Source organism: Rhinolophus sinicus, chromosome 14, assembly GCF_057876585.1.
Source record: "Rhinolophus sinicus isolate RSI-liver-muscle chromosome 14, RSI-T2T, whole genome shotgun sequence".
NCBI lineage: Eukaryota > Metazoa > Chordata > Mammalia > Chiroptera > Rhinolophidae > Rhinolophus > Rhinolophus sinicus.
The window spans coordinates 88,362,021-88,379,578 of record NC_142514.1 but is presented as its reverse complement, the minus strand read 5'-3'; the positions used below and the strand labels follow the sequence as shown (position 1 = coordinate 88,379,578).

Sequence of the window (17,558 nt, the reverse complement as noted above, 5' to 3'; positions counted from 1 at the left end):
GACGCGCAGAATTGCACGTGATACAGTTGGACATCTGAAGTTTCATAAAGCAAGTAAGCTCTTATTACATGCCTGTAAGTTACGATGGTTGGCAAGTTCAAAGTTTCACAGAAAACTTGGGGTTGGGGAAAACGTTGTGGCATTAAACATATTTGAAAACCTCTTAGTAAATAAAAGGTCTAGAACTCATCTGCTTCTAAAACAGACCAGATTGGTTGGCACAGAGAAGCTGTCTGGTGGGTGGTTCGGCTTTCTGAGTCACTTCTTCAGTCATTTAGGAAGGTTGCTCTGGTGCTGTCAGCTGCTGTCCACCGTCATGTTTTAACTTCATGTGGAGTACACCCCTCCCCCCTGCCCTTTTTAAAAACGTCTTAAAACTAGCCCTTACTCCTTTGACAGTTGATGTTTCTGCACTAGTAGTCTCCCTTACTTGGTTTTCTCTGGTTTTCACAAAATTCTTACATAAGGATCTACCTTCTTTACAGGGTAGTATTTTGGAGTCTGGTCTTCTGTCCATACATCTTCCCTTGAGAGGGTGGATAGCAGATGGCTGGAAGGGATGGAGAGGGAACCATGGTTATTTTTATGTTCTTGGGACTTCCAGACTTCAAATACACAAAAAGGTGGTTGATTTAAAGTAAAAAAAATGTGGCGTACAGATATAAAACTAAATTTTCTCAGACCGCTGATGTCTTGGTTAGTGACAGGAGTGATCTTTTAGCCACAGGTGCCACTTGTCCTGGGTCCTCCCCAGGGCTATCACACTGGCAGGAGGCGAGGATGAAATCCTGGCGAGACAGAGGGTTGCCTGTGGTGGGAAGTGATAGTTCCCCCAAAATGACATGGACTCTCACTTAGCTTCTAGAAATGGGTAACTCGCTTGAAGGTAGCTTTTTTTCACATCCTAAATCAGTGGACAGACTGTCAGCGTCCAGTTCAGATCCATTTGTGCTGATGGTGCCCAGTGACCTGCTCTGAAGCCACGTGTGTCCTCCCATACCTGCTAATAAGAGCCATGGATTCTGGTGCTTTCCTGCTGTCTCTTCTAACCTGTAAACTGGCAGGTAGCTCCTGCTCTCTATGCCCATTTATAGCTTTTCATAAGCTGGGACCTTTTGTCACCTGGACCACCGGCAGCCACCTCAGAGGCAACTTATAAAGATAAAAGTCATTTCCCTCATTTTCAGGTGATCTGAAATGCAGCGTCCCCCCAGTCTTCCAGGCCAGAAAGCGTGTTGCTGTCCATGACTTGGGGCTCCCAGCCTCAGCTTCAGTCCCCAGACCCTCCCCCCAGTTTCTCTCCATTCTGACTGATAATTAGCTGTCCCACTGCTCCTGACCTGAGGCTCTCATCATGTCACAAAGGCCTCCTAAGTTAGTTTCCTACCACCTGTGTCTCCCTATTCCAGCTCATTCTCTGCTCTGCTCAAAAACTAAGCTGCACATGGCGTTTGCCTGCTGAAAAACATTGCTTGGCTTCCTTTTGTCTGCAGGAAGAAGCCCAAACTCCTCACCTTGGCACTCGAGGACCATCAGCATCAGCTCTAAACTGTCTTTCTAGTCCCAGCTCTTGTCACTCTCTCTCCTACACCATTGCTACCCTGAGTAATGGCTCACTGCTCCTTCTTCTGCCTGGATTGTTCATTCTGTTTCCTACCCATCCACTTCTGGCAAACATTTCTTAAATCTTCTTTCACGACGCATCTCAAATACCATCTCTTGTAGGGAGAATTAGGTCCTCCACCCAGAATGATGCTTACCCCCGCCTGTCCAGTCTGTCATAATTTACCTGTTGACATGTTTTCCCTACCTCAAGAATAGGGAGGAACTTTTACTCAGATTTTTCTGCCTTCTGTATGCATTTCAAAGATGGCATAGGTGGGGCTTATTCGATAATGTGTATTGATTGGAGCTGTTTTCTAATACAAAAATGAGTTTTTGAAGAGGTGTGGGTTATTTTTAGAGAAGAACTCATGTAATTTGGAAGCTAAGTTCTAAATATCAGTACAAAGTAAGAGAAGGAAACAAAAGTAAACTAATGTTTTTGGCCCACCTGTCATGCAGAAATTTGGTGCTAAGTGCACACTGGTGAGAAAGAACTTTGAGTTACAGACATTTGCTCGGCTTAATTTACTCCAAGAGAAAAAAATCTTTGTGAATGCCTGATTGCACTAAAAGCTGTCACACTCTGGCCCTTACTAATTATAACCACTTTTCATGGCTCTTGGTTTGAAGTTTATATTAAATAGGAGAGATGGGCGCAGAGATCAAAGACCAGAATCATTTCAGAGCTCCAATGTGTGGGCCCATTTTCTCTGCTTAGTTAGATTTTTATTTCATTAGTGGTATGAGTTAATAGGAGTGTCGGTCTGTGTATAATTTAACTTTTCTTTTTTCCCGTTACTCCTTGGATTTGAAACAAAATACCAAACCAGAAACCTATGGGGTCTAGGTCTTGCTTTCTGTGTGTGTGTGTGTGTGTGTGTGTGTGTGTGTGTGTGTGTGTGCATGCGATATACATACTTGATAGAAGTTGATTATAGATAATGTTTAGAGAAAGAATCATTTTCGCTGTTTTAGGGTAGCTTCATTTATGCTGAGACTTTATTGTAAAAAAAACAACAAACTTCTGAATATACATAAACATCTCAAAATCTTTTCTTTCTTTAAAAAGCGGTACATACCATATCTCCAGAATAGGGAAGATAGCAGGAAGATGAGGTGAGAGGCGTTTTGTTTATGGGCTTTTGTATCTGTGCATTTTGAACCATGTGAATGGCTTTCCTTTTCACACAAGGAATTAAAAACATGTTTTAAGCCATTTTCTCTTCCACTTTAGGGCTTTTAATGGTTGTTTTGAGGGATAACTATATAAAACTGTTTAATGAACTTCTCAAACAGGTTTCCCATGACTTGGTTAGTTAAATCTAGATTGGATATAGACTGTTCTATGATATTTAAAATTTTAAACCAAGTATAATTTAAAAGGAGGCTTAACTCTTACATCTTTGAATTTAATTTGTATTTAAATCGTGAAAATAAGGTTTCTGAGAACTATTTGTGGTTCAGGAGTTTAGCAAAGCTTCACAACCCCCTTTTTCTAAACTATTATAGTATCAAAAATTCAAGTATCAAAAATTCAGTATCCTTTTGGAAAATGCATTTTTCTAACCCCAGATTTGCCAGCCTCATGGTGTTTTTTTTTTTTTTAACATTTACAGATCTTCATTTGTTGATTTTTCATTTATTCAATAAATATTTTAATATCTACTATGTGAAGCTGTGATAAGGACCAAGGGTACTAGTATGAGAAAGAGACAGTTGCTAGCTGCTTCATAAATGTTGAAAGAGATATATTCAACCTCTGAGTTATTTCCATCTGTGCTAAGCGCTAAAAGTTAAGTAGGACAAGAACATATGAAGTGAAGTTTGGCCTCTGTGTCTGCGGGAGGAGTGGAGGATGCTGGGAGCAGGTCAAGGAAGGCGTCCCACAGAAGTAGCATTTGAGCTAATATCTGGAAGGATGTGTGAAGGGAAGGCAAGTGCGTTGGAGAATAGTTTGTGCAAAGGCCCTGAGGTTGGAGTGGCGAGTGTCTACTGAGGTAAGACGCGGGGTGTATGTGTGTGGAGGGTGAAAAGACAGAAGGAGTAAATGACATGCATGGTGAGGTAGGTAGGGGCTAGAGCACGCTGCTTGTAGCTCACATTTACTTGGAAATTTTTCTTAAGTCTGGGAAGCTATAAAGGATGTTAGGCCAAGGATTGGCATGATGAGATTTGCATTTTAACAGGTTACCCCTGTCCGGAGTGGAGAATAGACTGGACCAGAAGGAGGCAACTATTTTGCCTTCTGTTTGCAAGATTTGTGAGATGGCTAGTTTTTCAAAACTTTGAAAACCAGTGGTGGCTTGGAGTGTGGTGGTGAGAGGGCAGGGGAGACTAGATGCGTTCGATAGAGCTTTAAGTGATAGGAAGCGCTGGTTGCTGGGTGGGGTGGGGTAGGCTGGGGAAGAGAGAGGTGACTTCCAGGTCTCCGGCTTTTGTAGCGGGTGGATGGTGCTTCGCCTTTCTCCGATAACAGAATGCGGGATAAAGCAAGATTTGTTATGAACAAGGTACATATCCTACCCTTTGAAGAGTTACATTTTTATGTTTTCAACTTTTTTTCAGCATTTTCTCTGCTTGGTTAAAAATTATATACCTGGCATGGATGAAGCATGAAAAAAGTTCTTATAAAAGTGAGAAAGGAAAGTTATGTTCTCTGTGGAAACGGCTTCCTTCTTTCCTCTCCCCTCCCCTCCTTCTTCCTTTTAATTTCCTGATGCCAAAAGGAACATGGAAGATTCTTGTAGATAGCCTGAGCTTTGAATGGTTTTCAGGTGAGATATAAAACTAAATCTGGGGAGCATTTAAGTTGCTGTCTGTTTTCCTGATGCTTTGTCAGTGTGAGTTATAACGGTGGGCTGAGAGGAAGAGGTAAGAACCAAGTCAGGACTCTCAAAACCACTGGAGCCTCTTACTTAGGAGTGCCAAGATTCCTCTCATGACCTGATTTTCCAATTTATTTATTCGTTTCTCAGTGGTCACCTTATCTTCTGAATGTTTTAAACCTACATCAGTGTTTTGCTTAATCAGTATTCTGTGTGAAAACAAAGTCCATTTAGTAAACAAAACTTGTGTATCTGCTGTGTGCCGGGCTTTACACTAGATCTGTGGGTGCCAAAGGAAAAGACTTACTCCCTTCCACAAGGAGTGGAGTTTGTCCCCATTGAGCCATCGTCTAGTCTGTATTTGAACACCTCTGGTGATGGCAGATTTGCTACCCCCAGGCAGTCCTTGGGTTTTGTTTGTTTGTTTGTTTGTTTGTTTTTACTTTATTAAGGTAAAGATAATTAATTAGGGCTGTTCATCATAAAGTTCTTAAGAGAGTGAAAATATATTTTTAAAAGACATAACTGATAAAGGGCTGTTGCCCAAAATATACAAGGAACTCTTACTACTCAGCAATAAGAAAATGAACAACCCAATTAAAAAATGGACAAAAGACCTGAACAGACACTTCATCCAGAAGATATACAGTATCTTAGTCAACTCGGGCTGCTATGACAAAACAGCGTAGATTAGGTAGGTTAAAGAACAGATACTCATTTCTCACTGATACTCATTTCTTCCTTGAGGAAGGGAAGTCCAGAATGCTGCTGCTGGTAGATCGGGCTCCTGGCGATGACCCTCTTTCTGGCTTGCAGATGGCCATCTGCTTGCTGTGTTCTCACCATGGCAGAACGGTCCTTGGGTTTTTACTGCATTGACCGTTTTTGTTGTTTTTTCAAGGCAGACAAAATCTTTGTGGAACAAGATAGAAAGTGATGTATTTTCTGCTGAGTAGGTACAACTAGAAGCTGGAGCGCAGGCGTGCTGCCCGTGCACTCTGACCCTCCCAGAGTTCCATCCTTGAGTGCTCTGGGCAACTCATGAGTGCCACCCTCTGTTACTCTCCCCTGTACTGGAACTCCTGCTTCTGAGGGCGTGTCTGCCTCACTCCTGCACAGCCATGCCCTGGTGTGTGAGCTGGGACACATCCTTTCACACCATCTCACAAAAAAGTCTTAGCAGCACTTGGGTAATGCTTTTCTCTGATGTCATCCAAACGATTCATGAAAACCTCAGGTGAGCCCCAGTGTGCCCCAAAGATGCTTTTCCTTTGTGGTATCGGTCCTGACGGATGTAAACGGAAGGTCTCCTTGGGCACCAGGTAAAGCTGGTGGTTGGCCCACAGTGGGGAGAAGGTGATTTTCCATCTGTGACTAGGAGCATGGGTGTTCCTGCCTAAATCCCGTGAGAACAGGTCACACTTTATTCCAGCCTTCCATTTGATAAAATTAACAATTAGGGGCAAAAACCTCAAAAAAGACCTCGCCCCCTCCCACTTCTCTCCAACTGAAATAGCTTTGTAAGGAGATGCTGGGAAGAAAACTTTTTAAAACTGGGTTTAAACGTGGTTTCTGAAAATTTTAATCTTAAGATATTGTACAAACAACTGTCTTGCACCTCACTGTGACCCAAGCAGAAGCGTGGATTTGGGGGTCTTGTAAGTTTGTTGGAACTATTGCTTCTAGAATGTCCAGAATTGGTGTCAGTAGCACATTCAGCAGCCAGTATCTGGTGACAAACGTATATAAGCTCAACTTTGGGATAAGCCACCCATCCAGAGCTGCTAGATAGTGCTGCCAGAGGCACTCTCTCTGCTGGATAATCCTTTCTCTTTACACAGTTGTGTGCTTGCATCCCTGGTGTTGCTTTGTGAAGGGTTTGTGGTGTTGGGTTCCCCAGCCTTTGGGGTGTTGGAATATCTTCTACTTCGCTGCCTTCTGGATATGTTAGACCATCTGCTGTGTTAAGATTGACTGAATGAACATTGAATATATCTTATGTAAAGCTCTCGAAGAGGTTATTGAAACTAGGTAATAAAGAAATACATGCTTTGGAATTTCAGTGAGCTTTCTTCAGAGAAGTATAAAGTGGTAACAGTCAGGCCAGGCCATGTGATGCTTATTAAGGGTCTCTGTGATATGTCCCTTCATTGTCAACCCAAAGCCACTGTGGCCATGCTAAGAGTGTGACATGGGGATGCGTGCTGCAAAGATTGTTGTGCCTTACAGCGGTGGGTGCCGTGCATGGCGGGTCGTGTTGTGGGGTGAAGTGCTGAGGATGGGGTGGTTACCCCTCTTCTCATTTTCGTTGTTGTCTCTGTTTCTCTTTTTGAGCAGCTCTTGATGTAGCTAGGGTGAATGATTGTGGCACATGTTTTCTGAAGCTTGCTTTGGGTCTTTATCAGTCCACTGAAAGTAGATGGTGTGTAGTCATGTGTCCATGTTGTGTCGTAGTCAAGATAAAAAGGGGCAAGTGTATGCGTATCGGGGAGGTAGTGTGGTTAGCACTGGTCATATTATATTTAGAGAACGTGATCAAAATGGCCCGGCAGCTTTATGGCATGGTTATCTTCGTGGTAAATGGAATTTTGGAAGGGCGCCTTCGGCTGGCTTGTCTCGGGGAAGCCTGATAGTAAGTAGTTAGTGCTGCTGCCTCCTGCATCTCCATGGAGGACGGGAGGCATAGAAATCCAGCCTTAAATAGCAGAAACGATGATTACAAGAGAATCTACCTGGGGAGCATTTCAGTAAGCTCAGCAGACGGCCTTGGAGTTATAGACCACCTTTGGTGGAAAACATCACCAGTCAAGGCCCCCCAGCCCCATATTTGCTTTAAATCAGATAAGCCAGAAGTTAAGTCTTTCAGTTTGTCTTCTGGCCTTGCTAGACTTAATCTGTATGGCTGCAGTCTGATAAGTCAAAAATCTTAAGTTTTTACACTTTGATTTTCACCCATTTTTGGTTGTTGGAAAAGCTCCCAGCATGGGAGTAGTGGGAATAGGGTAACCAGCTCTAGCATTTATGGAGCAAGTACTAGTTACCATTGTCCTAAATCCTTGACATGGAGCATCGCATTCATTCCTCACCGCTCTTTGACCCTATGATGTAGGTATAATCATTAACCTCAATATTCAGATGAGGAAATTGAGCTCGTCAGAGTCCGAGTGCAGCCTGACGCCGTGTGTGCTTGCAGCCATTGCCACACTACCTCCCGTACTGCATGAGATAGTCGCCAAATAAACATCCCCTGAAAACGTGCCGTAGGCAGAGCTCTGTGCTGCACACAAGGGGAAAGGTGGGCAGGGACCCGTGTGGGGGTTGTTGGCTTCTGGAAATAGCAAGTCGTTCTGTCTGGTGTTTGACACAGTGAGTTAACCCATCACTTCTGTGGAAGATGCGGAGGGGACACTTGCAGAGGTGGTGCTGGTTCACAGGTCAGCCAGTGGGGAAGTGGCTGCCCCCAGAGCCCCCCGGCCAGCCCTGCAGGTGAGACCCCGTGGAGGTAGGGTCACACTGCTGGAGGGTCACATTTCCCCGCGTTCCCATGCGAGAGTTTGCAGTGGAAGGGAGGTGGTCTCACATGATGGCAGACGCTCCTGCAGGGGGAGACGGAGGGCTTGGGGCTTGTGATGGCCGTGCGCCTGCCTGCAGCTTCCTTCTTGTGCACACCTGCTCTGACCTCCGGAAAAGTGCTTGGGCTCTGTTTCTAACTAAGAGCAGTGTGTCAGCCACTTTTGAGGAGCCTGGAAACTACAAGCTCTGTAAGCATTTGGGGGGTTGAGTGTTGCTTTGGGTTTCTGTAGGGCCAGTGCCTTGAAAACAGGTCCTTTGTTTTTAATGTTATAATGGGTGATTGTCATTTTATTTAATATATAAATTCAAGATTTTTGCCTTAAAATCGGTCTTGGGGGGGGTCAGGATTGGCGATATAAGAGGCCCAATGATCTGGGTGACGTAGGCGCAGCCTTTGGAATTACTAACCTAATCTTAAAGTTTGTCCATATTCAAAGGATACAATGTGTCGGGGGTATGTTTGCTTTGCTTTGTAAACAGCAGGAGCCATGTGCACGGCAGGACAGTGATTGGAGGATGTCCTGTCGCTCAGGATGTTTTTGGGGTGGGGTCACCAGTATGTGGTTCCTCCCCTTTTGTGGGGGTACCTGAGCAAGTTATGGAACTGGCAGATTTTGACTTAGGATGGGCACTTGATGGTCTGTTTCCTGTTTCTGATGGGTCAGTTGAGAAGGACTGTTGGGAAATTAGTAACAAATAGAAACTTTCAGCCTTGTATGCCAGCAGCTCAGTTATAACTGAGCTACCTCTTATTTATTACCACTGCTGTTACTGTAATAGTTGTCATTTGGCTCATGGCAATCTCCTGGTTTCGGCAGAAGAGTAGTGACAAGAAATCTGGACTGGGAGACTAGCATTCTGTGCTTTTTCTCACCTGTGGCATGCCACCATCAGCTCCCGTGTAGCAGGAGCAACTTTTTGACACCTACCCCAGGCTCTGGGGACACAGGGATGAGTACAACATGGTCCCCACCCTAAAATTAACCAGCGCGTCAAACCAGCAGGGACACCAGGACAAGCAGAGGACCTGGAAGTGGGAAGTGATGGGGAAAGAGGAAGTGATGTCTTCAGCTGTGAAGGGCTAAGCATGTGGGGAAAGGAAAGTGGACTTCCAGGCAAAAGAGCAGTGTAAGTACAGGCCCTGGAGTACCAAGCAGAGGTTTGTTGGGGGTGGGATGGGGTGGGCAGCAGTGTGATAGAGAATAACGTTGGGGTGCTGTGTTGCGTTGCGATGAGATGGGTATTGAGAGGTGACTAGAAAAACAGGAGCTCAGCTGTGTCGGCAGTTGTGGGCCATCAGGTGCTTTGAAGCAGGGCCGTGGTGTGAGCAGCTCTCTCAGCGGAGAACACTGCTAACATGTTAGAAAAATCAGGCAGTAGAGGAGACCTGTTCAACACAGTGCACGATGAACTTGGAATTTGGTGCCATATTTAGCAGAATAATTTCTTCCCTCTTTTTTTTTCCCCAAGAGATTTTTCAGCCAAGGACTTGTGTGCAGCCATCTGAAGTGAAATGATTAGAAAGGTGGCACCTTTATTTTCAACAAATTGAATTTAATCTAACAATGTTTGAACTTCCGTAGTTGCGTTTTACTCATTGGTACTTATTGAAGCTCATCAGGTAGTGGAATTAGAGGAGAGAGACTCGCTTTTTCCCTTTAAAATATTGAAGGTGGACACTGATTGTTGGGTGGGGACTGTTTACTCATTATAATCACCACGTCGCCTGCTGAGAGTGAATGGGGTTTCGAAAGAGAGCAGGCGGAGGGCTGGCGATTTGCAGTCTTGATGACCCTGTGGATGAAGGTTTTAGGGTCTGAAAACTACTGGTGGAAATAGAATCTGATCATAAAGATGGGCTGACTTTGAACAAGGGCCATGCTCACCTGCGTAGCATCCGCACTCACCCAGGTAGTGGCTCTGCCCCTCCTGTGTTCCCAGGCCTCTGCTGAGAGGCCGGCTCCCTCCCTGCCGGTGAGCTTAGCCGGGAAAGGGGGCCTGTGTGCTGCCCAAGGCTTAAAAACTCCCTGGCCTGGATGTGAAGGGAGTCAGAGAGCAGGCCTCAAAGACAGTTTACTGGTTTATTAATTATTGTAGAGACACTGTATTGCTTTTTACTCATAGGTTTTCAGAGTCTCTGTCTTCTGGGGAGAACATACTCTCTTTTTCTGCACGTGTGACTTTATTTCAAAGTCCATACCCACGGACTAAGGGAACAGGATGAGACGATTGTGAAAAATTGGGTAGGTAGGCCCGTGTAGATTCGGGAGGTTGGATACAACCTTAAAGTTAATAATTCTCATCACCTAAAACTGATTTATGTATGTTATGATTTAACAAACTATTGGCAACGAGTTTTTTTTTCTTTTTCGTTTTTTTTTTAGTTTTGTTTGTTAATGTTTTCTCTCATTTACGCTAGAATTATGCAGGAGGAAGTGGGATGCTGGTTAGCTGTAGGGGCTTTGGAGGCCCAGGAGGGGAATTGGGGCGAGGAGGCATTGAAAGTGCCGCTTGGTGGTTCCCTGTGCCTGGGTGACCAGCCTGGGCATATTGGTGAGGGAAGGAAGGCGCCCTTATCCCCAGGGCTTGTGCTGAGTGGTGGCATTTGTTATTCCATGGTTGAGGGGTAGGTATTATTCTCCTTTTCTAAAGACAGGAAACAAGCTTAGAGATCTGCACATTTCTGAGACGGTGCAGCCAGAGTTAGACTACCAGGAAGGTTTGTGACCCATCTCCACAGGCTAAAGGGATGTTCTTTTGTTATACAAAATCTCATTAGACCTTGGTAGCTGGAGAGTGCCTAGCCCAGCAATTCTGAACCTTTTCTTGGTTCATTTGTCTTGATTCTTCAACAGATTGCTTGGATTTGAGCATAACGCATTATTCGCCTGCCTCAAAATTCATCTGAAATATCTCTAATTGAGCACCTCCTGTGTTTAGGACACTAGGTTTAGGCATGGTGGGTCATGGTTGTTCTCGCCTTTGGGAGTTTGCATTACGAAGGGGATTCGCAGTGCTGTGTGGACTCCGAGCCAGGTACCCCTTGGAAGGCGGAGGCTTACAGAAAAAGCAAAAAGCGTGACTGAGGTCCAAGCGGGAAGACACATGATGAGGTGGAATTTCAGGTGTAATTTGGGGTTGAGGACCTGTACTGGAAGATGGTAGGGTTGGAGGGCTACCTGAGGGGGAGGTGGGAGGCAGCCTCACCCCCCACGTGGGAGGGAATCCCATGATTTTGAGCAGGGAAGTGGCTGGTGGCATGCTGAGGCTTTGGAGACGTCCTCAGAATGGGGAGTGTGGCCGTGCAGTGCTGGGTGGCTGCTGTGGCTCACTTCGTGTATTTCTGGCCCAAGGCAGAGAGCACATCCCACTCAACTGGTACAGGACGCCCCAATCAGCACTCGGGGTCTCTGAATTGCCCGCAGTCACTGGAGTGATGTACACACACAGGCAGACTTTATTTCTTTATAGCCACAGACTTACTCAAAAGCTGAATCATATACTCGGGCTTAGTACTTGACTTCGTAGCTACCAGCTTCAGGTGAGCCACCGTCCAGAGAGTGATGTGTGGTGCGAAGCGTGCGCGGGGTAACGGGAGACCTTCCAGTGTGGGCCCTGGTGGAGGAGGTTTGGTCTGATACAGCGCTTTGGGGTTGTTTGCTTAAATACTCGATCGTTTTTATAATGTTGGCATGCTGGTTTATATACTCACATTAATAACACTGGTTTAGTGAAGGTAGGGTGGGAGGCTCTCCTGGCACACGTGTGTGCTGCATTGTGGTGTGTGGAGACCTGGTCCACGCTGTGAACACTTGCTGACCGTGTGGCAGCCGTGGCGGGACTTGAGCCCAGCCTGCCCACCCCCTCACCCCCAGTCTGAAGTCTTTAGCATTTGGCATCCTGGTCACCACCAGGAATACTAGTATTGTCTGCCACAGCCCAAAAGGAGAGACGGGATGCCTTCTCCTGCCCTGATTGAGGGCAACAGGAGGTCTGGATGTCTGAGTTTTACCGATAATCCCCCGGATCATTTTTCCCCTCCACAGCCAGCAAGCCTTCCTCTAGAACCCTGTAAAGTATAACCCCCTTTCCGCTGCTTTCCTTTGCTTCTTCAGCCCTCTGGTGAAGCTGGAAGTGCCGAAAGGAGAGGGGACCAGAACTAGGGCCGACAACCTACACAACTCTGGATGCCACCCCAGTGACTCCGATTCAGTTGATTTCTCATTTCACAAGCACCTACATCTGATCCTGCTCTGTGAACACACTCAGCACCTCTGTTAAGAGCAGGGCACTCTTCCCTGGCTCCTAAGCCCAGATGTGGCCTCCCCAGCCCTTTCTCTGTGGAGCTCTGTGCCTGGGGATGCCATCCTTGCCTCTTCCCCATTCATTTGTTTAATAGTCTTTTTTTAAATAAATGTTATTGGGGAATATTGGGGAACAGTGTGTTTCTCCAGGGCCCATCAGCTCCAGTCGTTGTCCTTCAATCTAGTTGTGGAGGGCGCAGCTCAGCTCCAAGTCCAGTTAATAGTCATTTTTAGGAAGTAAATATGTACCATCATATATGCCAGTTGTGTTAAATGCTTCTCATGCATTGTCTCATTGTCACAACAGACCTCCCAAGCTGATGTAATTGTCCATTTGTGCAGATGTGGAAATGGGTCTTGACAAGATCATACCAGGTATCTTTAATATATAGGAGGCACTGTATTCTCTGCTTTTTGTCCTTTGTTTCGTGTAATCATTGTATCGATCTTATGAGGTCATCATTTCCATTTTACAGATGGGAAAACTGAGGCTTAGAGAGTATAAATAACTTATCTGAGGTCACTCCAGCCATCAGTGACTGAATCAGAATTTGAGCCCAGCTCGTGTACTCCAGTATAAGTGCTCTTAACCTTTGTTCTTCTGGATTTGTTTACTAAATAAAAATTTCTAGTTTGGGGCTGATTTAAAGCTGGCAGTTTCTATTGGGTTTGTTTTCTCATGCTTTTCCATTTCTAAAGGGGGAAGAGAGAGAGCTAACATTCATCAAACACCCACTGTGTTTTCGGTTTGTATTACCTGTTCTCTTGGTGCTAGAGTGTAAGCTCCATGAGAGCTTTTTGTCCCTTTTTCTCTGTTTTGTTCACCCATGATTCAGAGCACCGACCTCAGTGCCTGGCACTTCCTGGAGGATCGGTCAATATTTGTTGAATGAGTTAAGGAGGCGGGGGTTATTCTACCTGTTTTATAGGTGCAGGCATTGAGACAGAGCAGTTGGGTAACTTGCCCACGGGCACACACCACAGTTGAAAAGAACTTTTGCTCTTCACAGATCTTTTGTTTTTTTCAGCAGATCCTTTTCACCCATGTAAAATTTAGGGAGTAATCAGATCTATGTCATGGGATCATCGAGCATGATATAAAGCACTATAAATACTTAGCCAGGGTCTGGCACAGTGGGCACATTCAATGCGTGGCACTGCGGTGGCTGTGTTGGAGGCCTCTGGACTGCATATGCCTCCATTTGGGGCAGGGTTGCCATACAAATCAGCAGGCTGAAAATCTGCTAGCCACTGAAACTTGTAGAAGCATGTTTTATTAATCGAATGTTCTTGTCTTTGCTGTACTGTCTATCAAGTGATACAAGTAGTGAAATTGGGGAAATCAGTTTGAATCTACCCTGGGCAAGTGGTTATGACTGGCAAGATTTGATTAAACTGTATTTGCATCTTCTCTGTTTACAATCAGAATATTGTCCTGGAAGGGGCCTCAGGGATCACTGCCCAGTTATTGTCCTTACCCCCTTTAACTTACAGGCGAGAAACAGGAGGCTGGGTGAGATGCAGGGGCGGGGCTGGAGGGGAACCTCTGTCTTGTGTATGAGAGTCTCTTCCGTGTCAGCAGCCCTGCCAAGTCCGGGGATTAGGCCCTCCGGGCTAGTCTGAGCGGCTCGTGTGGTAGAGCCATCATCACTCCTGCTAAGGACGTTAGTGAGCAGATTGTATGTCAAGAACCCACCAAGAGCTGGTGAGTCAAAATCACAGAACTATGGAAACATTTTTTCTCATTATAAAATGTTCATATTCACTGTAAGATAATATGAGGGAGTGTGAAGAAAATGAAAAACACCTGTCATCCTGGGAAAAAGTTTTTATACTTGGGAATATTTCCTTTGTAATCTCTGGCTAAGTATAAAAATTTTCTCCTGTTGAATTTTTATTTCATTGCACATATGATTCATATTCACCATAAATTCTAAATGAACAGAAAGGAAGAAAAATCTAATAAAACACAAGAAAATAAAGTAAAATTATTTACTTTCATGAGTCAGAGATAACTTTATATATCTCCTCTAGATGGTTTTCTAAGACTATATACACATCACAGAAATGAGATTTATTACATTTGTGGACAATAAAGAAAAGCTCATTTTTGTACATGCCTTTAAATTATGCCCCATCTATTAAAATTGGTGATAAGTATTTTCTTATGTATTCAAATGTTATTTGACATGAAAATCACATTTCAATGTGCCATAATTTGTTGAGGGGGGTCACAGGCTAGTATTTGAATTATTTTATATTTCCTGAGTATTCTCTGTGTGAGGTGAAGATGGGTATTTTCCTATGTTAAATGAAGTGGATCTGGGACTAAAATTGTTACTATAAATACCTGGGGTGCCAAAAAAACATAATACACATGACTTGTATTCATCTTTTGTTATCGGTATATACTGCATATTACAATTTTAATACAGTTTTTTCCTTTCTTATAATGTGTATACGTTTTTTGGCACCTTCTGTATATGAATACATAGTTAATCAGAAATCAATTATTCTAAAGAGGAAAATACTGCACTAACAAATTTATTTTTTGATTAACATATGATCTGTCATCTTATTACTCCAAATAGATGAGTCACCTATGGAAAAAAAAGCAGTTCAAAAAGTCCTTGTAAAGGGTCAAATTCTTTTAAGAGGAAGGTGTTTTCCATCTTATAGGATATTGTGTTGTGAATTTAATGAATGATGTGATATGTCATTTACCTGTGGTTGTATTTTTAATTGGGTATTTTTGCTTTAATCAATGTATGTTATTTAAACATTTAAGAGCAATTATTCCCAATCTTTTCAAATATAAAGACCTCTTTTAATGTAAAAATGTTTCCAGAGCAAACATAATTTTAGCGATATTTTTAGAATTTATTGGGAAGCTCTTACAAAAAGTTCTTCAAAATACTTTTAGTGGAATTTATCAATAGTAATTACATCAGTATCTTCATACACTTGCCAAATAATAATACATATGGAATATGTGTATGATTTGCTTGGTTTGAAGATGTTTGATGAGTTTATCCGTAAGTGGACCCCCTGAAACAGCTCCCCGGGAGGCCTATGCAGATGGAGTCTGCATATGAATAACTCTAAGGTCTGATGTTTGGGATACAACAGTCAGATCAGCTCTGAAGAAGAGTGAAATTCTCAACTCTAGGCCTGACTGTAAGTGGAGCTCTGAGGGCCATTGCATGACAAGTTAGGAAGACGCATGTTGTTCCTACCTGCTCACTGCTGAGGTTTCTAGAGCTGCCCACCTCGCTTCATTCTCCTCTTCATTCAGAAAGAAGGAATGTTGTTGGAGAAGTGAACTGAACCAGAAACAGTTCAACATACCGCGTTACCTTCCTTAGTCCTTTTAATTAATTTCGTGTGATCTGTTAGATCTTTTCTTCCTTCCTTCCTTCCTTTAAGGAGGGCACAGCTCACAGTGGCCCATGTGGGGACTGAACTGGCAGTCTTGGTGTTATTAGCACCACGCTCTAACCAAATGAGCTAACAGGCCGCCCTCACATGATCTATTAGAGGGAGGGCTGGCTTTGTTAGCTAAGAAACTAAGGTCTTAAACCCAAGCCCGACCTTGATTATAGTTAATGAAAAAATATAATATTGGTGCCTTGGTTTTTCCATCTGTAAAATGGACTGAATCTCTTTCCTTGAACATATTCTTAGGAAGTGACATAATGCGCCAGGCAGCATTTTCTTTCTTTTTATTCAGTAAAAACAAACAGAAAAATCTTTGTGAGTTTAGAAGCTATTGTTTTCATATAAAGGAGAAAAGTACCATCACGTTCTGGGAATTCTAAGCATCCTGAAAGCTTCTTTAAGGCAGAAGGCAGGGCAGCAGCCAAAAGTCCTGCCAGTGGAGTGACCTTCCTCAAAAACCTTATCTGTGGTCCGATTTTCTTCTCTCTAAAATGAGGGTGTTAGTAACTTAGTACTTGTTATTCAGCAGTGGTGCCGCTAATGCTATCCTAGGGCTCTGACAGCAAAATTATTGTATTGCTTAAAGCCCAAGACGCTGGTAGGAGAAGAAGCTGCCTCACTGCTGACGTCCCCTTACTATCTGAAGGCAACTTGTCCCAGTGTTTCCCCTTTTCCTAGGAGTCAGGGCTGGGAGCAGCTGCTCTGGTTGTGTGGTGAACGTTGAATGTAATCTTTATTTCAGACTTGTGGTTACTTTTCAGGTTGCTCTAGGGAATCTTAAGCAGTTTTTTTTTTTTTTTTTAGCAAAACAGGGTCACAGTAAGCACATACCGGCCGAGCCTGGGGAGGAGTAGGGTTTGGGAAACTACTCCCCTGAAAAGACCATGCTATTGGGGTTTTCTGCAAATAATAAAACGGGATTCTTACAAAGCAGGCAGAAAGAGTTCCGTGCTTCAGTAAGTGGACCTGGTGAGAAAGACGGCATTGATTACAGCCCACAGACCTCAGTGACAGGGTGGTGGCCATCTGTCCATTGGGGCCAGTGCCTCCCCTGACTGTGTGCTCCGCCACCGTGAGGCTCCTGTAGACGCACGGAAGGCAGTGGTCACTTCTGAGGGACACTGACCTCACAAAGGTCTCCAAGGAAAAACTCTCCAAGCCTAATTTCAAGAATTCCAAAGCAATTTTACAATTCTGATTCTAAAAGTTTTGATTTGAAAGGGGATCCCATCAGCACCTTCTCTTGCCTTGGTTTTATAGATGTTATTATCTTTTTGAAAAAACAGAAACAGAAATGAATAATAAATTATATCTTAAGGACTTTATTTTAAAGAATTGTTTAATCAATTGGGGTTTCCCCCCTTCAGTAACGTGCCTCAGATCCCAGTGACTAGGCAATAATAGCAACAAAACTGTTTGTAAGAGATGTTATTTGAGGAGGGTGTTATGAATACATAATAAACAGGAATACAAAAGTAGAGTTTTCTCTTTGAGGAGAAAAGATGATTTTTAGGCATAATAGTGCACAAAATAATGTATACCAATCTCTAAAGACATTACAATTTAAATCTACAAAGCATAAAGATCTTTGTTCAAAATGGATTCAGTTCTGGACCCTGATACTTCCAAGAGTGCTTTATTATGAGGTGGCTTGTAAAAGCATGCCCTTAATCAAACCTGTTGTGTATCCTGCAGAATTTCACTTAAAAGGTATGCATCGATTCACATATCCATTATGGGAGGGGGCAGTGAAACAAAACTTGATAGAAATACTGAGGAAAGAAAAAGATAAAGCCACCGTGGCACCTGGGCC

General features: G+C 43.8%; 1 protein-coding gene across 10 annotated transcripts in view; it reads left to right on the top strand.

Annotated features, from left to right (window-relative positions):
* RREB1 (ras responsive element binding protein 1) overlaps positions 1–17,558 on the top strand; it is a 167,509-nt gene that overhangs the window by 43,285 nt on the left and 106,666 nt on the right. The window contains exon 1 of one of the 10 annotated variants that reach the window (XM_074335263.2): positions 7,681–7,916. The exons of the other annotated variants lie outside the window; for them this stretch is intronic. The gene's annotated coding sequence lies outside the window, so the exon portion shown is untranslated. Of the gene's footprint in view, positions 1–7,680; positions 7,917–17,558 lie in introns of those variants that run through there. 10 annotated transcript variants of the gene reach the window in all.